Genomic DNA, 5,000 nt, shown 5'->3' with positions numbered 1-5,000 from the left:
TCCAAAATTAAATTTCTCATATATCTTTCCGACAGACAAGACAACGATGCACAATACGATCCATCTTACAGAAAACAACAATATCCGAAAAAAAGAAAGAAAATAGCAGGAAAAATGTTAAATATCCAAAGGGTTGCCGCTGTATCAATAAAACATAACGTGGCAGTAACAGATTAATAACAAGAACAGAAATAACTTGAATATAAGAACAATAGTTAGTATTACATAACGAAGGGGCTCACTTTGGTCTTTCAAATACTGAAAATGGGATTTACGAAGATAGGAGATATATATGAAAATATAATTAAAGATATAAACGGCAAAGTAATGTAATTAATACACAAATTGTATAATCAATGCACAAAGAGTAAGATGTATTGATATACAATGATGCATTACACATATATATTAAACCCACAGATAACACAGAGGACTACGACAGAAGGATCTTGCACATGGAGAGAGAGAGAGAGAGAGAGAGAAGAGAGAGAGACTTACCTGCATTTGACATCACCAAAACCGCATCAACATCATCATCACGTTTAGTATTAAACCTGCACAACTATACTCAGGAGAGAGAGAGAGAGAGAGAGAGAGAGAGAGAGAGAGAGAGGGGGGGGGGAATCCCAGTTGAAAAATATAATCAAATCCCAGTTAAAGAAAATGAGAGAGAGAGAGAGAGAGGAGAGAGAGAGAGAGAGAGAGGGGGGGAATTCCCAGTTGAAAAATATAATCAAATCCCAGTTAAAGAAAAGGGGGGAGAGAGAGAGAGAGAGAGAGAGAGAGAGGGGGGGGGAAATCCAGTTGAAAAATATAATCAAATCCCAGTTAAAGAAAATGAGAGCTAAATTCCAGTACAGAGAGAGAGAGAGAGAGAGAGAGAGAGAGAGAGATCCCAATTGAAAAAGATAATCAAATCCCAGTTAAAGAAAATGAGAGAGAGAGAGAGAGAGAGAGAGAGAGAGAAAGAAAGAGAGAGAGAGAGAGAGAGAGAGAGAGAGAGAGAATGTTCCTTTACCTGATTGTAGGTCTTCTTGACCACGTAGGGCAGTAGAGCTTCCTGGAAATGATTGATCATCTGTGTAACGTTCAGCATTGTGGCCACTTGCTGGAGACAGGAGAAGGGCGGACGGGGAAGAGAAGAGTTTATTAATATAATAAAAAATAGCAGGAAAAGAACGAGAAAAATATATCGACTCGTCATGAATTTATGTGGATATTTATAGATGTGTGTATATAAATATATATATACATATATATAATATATATATATTATATATAGATATGTATATACCAAAGGAAATAAACTAAATAATAAAGAAATGATAAATAATAACATAGATAATGGATATATACATTAAGTACATAAATACGTATGTTTATAATATATATATATACATATATATATATATATAAATATATATATATATATATACATACATACATACTGTATATTTCAATAAATATATACATTACAAATCAAATATATCACATATATTACTAGCAAGTAATAATAATAATAATAATAATAATAATAATACTACTACTACTACTACTACTACTACTACTACTACTACTACTAATAATAATAATAACAACAACCACTTACCGAGCACAGCATATCCATATCCTGGATGTAGAATGCAATTATAGAAGAGAGACGAGAAATTATTAACAAATTCGAAGACCACCAATTTGCTCACTCGGTGCCAATCATACTCATACTGCGTGCGGTGGTTTTCTATAAAAAAACAATAACAGGAAAATTTAGCTGAATATTATTATTGCGTGCAACTAAAGTGAGGGTTTTGCACTAAAAGTGCAGTACCTATCCTTTGCAAAAAAAAAAAAAAAAAAAAATGAAAAAATTGTTGCAGTATGGTAGTTTATTTGTTTCCTTGTTTACTTTCCTCATTGGGGTATTTTTCAAGGTTGGAGCCTCAGGGCTTATAGTATCCTGATTTTCCAATTAGGGTTGTAGCTTAGGTTATAATAATAATAATTAATAATAATAATAATCTAATAATAGTAATGACTATGATAATAAAAAAAAAAAAAAAAAATAATAATAATAATAATAATAATAATAAATCATATTAAGAGATTTTTCTGAGAAAATGATTCGTACAAAATTGAACCTGAAAAAAAAATCTTCAACAAAGATACATTCATTGCATAAACTTTGCCAAAAATTTCATGATAAAAAATTAATATATAAAAAAAAATATTTAACAAAGATTTATCTATTGCAAAAAGAAAAAGAAAAAAAAAATGCCAAAACTGCTTTGCAGAATAATCTTGAAAAAAAAAAAACACAAAAAATTTGAACAAAGATTTACTCATTACAAAAAATTGTAAAACCTACGTATAAAAAATTAATTTGAAAAAGATAAAATATTTATTCATTGCAAGGAAATGCAAAAAAAAAGATGCGTGGAAAAAATTAATATGAAATAAATCCTATATTTAATATTCATTAACAAAGATTTATGGGCAATAAAACTATCTCAAAAGTAAGATAAGAGAAAAAACAAATTGTAATCCATTGTAGAAGTAATAGATTGTAACTAATAGAAAATTAAAATCATGGTAAAATAATGGTTGATTTGGTGAAGGTTATTAAGGACAGTCAAGGAAATAAAATATAAAGAAAATAACACATTAATTAACATCATGGCGAAAATAACGTTTAATTAACATCATGGTGAAAATAACGTTTTAATTAACATCATGGTGAAAATAACATGTTAACATCTTGGCGAAAATAGCGTTTTAATTAACATCATTGTGAAAACAACATGTAAACATCATGGCGAAAATAACGTTTTAATTAACATCATGGTGAAAATAAACATGTTAACATCTTGGCGAAAATAACGTTTTAATTAACATCATAGTGAAAATAACATGTTAATTAACATCATGGTGAAAATAACATTTTAATTAACATCAAGGTCATTTGTGAAAATATAATTTGCAGAGATATGCCATTGCTGAAATTTTTACTAATAATAAAAGGTTGCTGGTGGTAATGACCTTACATTATTAGCAATTATTAACGAAGATTATCAGAGTAACAGAGGAAACACAAATACACACACACATACACACATATGTATATATATATATATATATATATGTATATATATATATATATATATGTGTGTTGTGTGTGTGTGTATATGTATATGTATATGTATGTATGTATATATATATATATATATATATGTATATATATATATATATATATATAAATATATGTGTGTATATATGCATATATTTATATATATATATATATATATATATTTACTATGCACAAGACGAGAGAGAGAGAGAGAGAGAGAGAGAGAGAGAGAGAGAGTCAGTCATATTCTCAGAATAAAAAATCTCAATTAAACAAGAATCATAAAAACGTGTACCCAGACGCGCAATTAGGCGAAACGCTTTTTGAGCAACAAGTCAACTCTTTTAATAGACCAAAATGACCATTGATTTTGTGACTCCTAATTACTGCTTTTACAATTTCATGCCACCAAAAAATAATAATTTTGTAAGATATCCTATTATGGTTGAACGACGATGCAAGCGCTGCCACATCCTATCCATATTTATGGTAGCATTGGATTCAAGACAGAACGGTGGGATGGTCAACGTGGCAACACCGCTTAGTCTTAACCTTTCGTAAAAATGATATATTTAATCATAATCTTCCAATCTTTTATAATCCAGCCCTAATCACTAATCCTAATTCTTTATTTGGATTTCTTCATTTATATTCTAGATTAATTATTAAATGATTGCCAGTCCCAACTGCCTTCTTTTTGTGAGATTTCATTTAATATGATCTTTAATTTCCTTATTTAAATATCATGAAGTGTTCTTCAAATAAAGAAAAGATAAGGTTACCAATTCCAGCGGCCTCTCATTGAAAGATTTTACAATGTTAAAAATTACTCTTCATTTAAGGAAACCTTAACAGGTGCATCAGCTTCTCGTGGTTTTTTTTTTTTTTTTTTTTTTTTTTTTTACCTATATCTGTGCATCTTGCCAGTTCAGAAACCTATAATGAAGGATATTTAATTCCATTATTTCTGTACGCCAGTGAATAGTTTGCATTAATGGGGTATACGCAGGACAGGCTCTTGCCTTAAGACAATAAGTGCACTGAGTTTAAAATGGAGCAACGAGGCAGGTTTCAAAGTCTAGAATTATTATTATTATTATTATTATCATTATTATTATTAGATAAGCGACAACCATAGCTGGAAAAGCCGGATGATATAAGCCCAAGGGCTCCAACAGGGAAAAATAGCCCAGTGAGAAAAGGAAATAAGGAAATACTTAAAGTACAAGGGAAGTAACAAACAATTAAAATAAAATATTTAAAGAGTAGTAACAAAATTAAAATCGATCTTTCATATATAAAGTATAAAACGAGACTTATGTTAGCCTGTTCAACATTACATTCAGAACGAAATTTTAACAGCGAGGCAGGTTTGAGCCGGACTATACTAGAACCAAAAGATAAGCTATAAAAAGAGATTTATATCAGCATGTTCCACATGAAAAACATTTAGAATCAAAATATCTTAATTGTTCATTACTTCTCTTGTACTTTATTTACTTCCTTTCCTCAGTGCGCTATTTTTTTTCCCGTTGGAGTCCGTGGGCTTATAGCACCCTGCTGTTCAAGATAGGTTTATAGCTCAGCTAGTAATTTTAATAATAATAATAATAATAATAATAATAATAATAATAATAATAATAATAATAATAACAATAATAATAATTATAATAAAAACTATGGAATATTTTTGCTTAAAAAAACAAATTATTATTATTATTATTAGGTGCTAAGCTACGACCCTAGTTGGAAAAAGCAGGATTGCTATCAGCCCAGGGGCTCCAACAAGAAAATTAGCCCAGTGGGGAAAGGAAACAAGGAAAAAACAAATATAACCTATATAAAATTTAACAAAACAAGTGGAAGGGAAATTAGA

The 5,000-nt window shown here is 29.4% G+C and overlaps 1 pseudogene; it reads right to left on the bottom strand.

Annotated features, from left to right (window-relative positions):
* LOC137628784 (anoctamin-10-like) overlaps positions 1 to 5,000 on the bottom strand; it is a 114,892-nt pseudogene that overhangs the window by 37,007 nt on the left and 72,885 nt on the right.

This window comes from Palaemon carinicauda, chromosome 36, assembly GCF_036898095.1.
Source record: "Palaemon carinicauda isolate YSFRI2023 chromosome 36, ASM3689809v2, whole genome shotgun sequence".
Classification (NCBI taxonomy): Eukaryota; Metazoa; Arthropoda; class Malacostraca; order Decapoda; family Palaemonidae; genus Palaemon; species Palaemon carinicauda.
The sequence above is the reverse complement of the archived record's forward strand: the minus strand, read 5'-3'. Positions and strand labels throughout refer to the sequence as shown.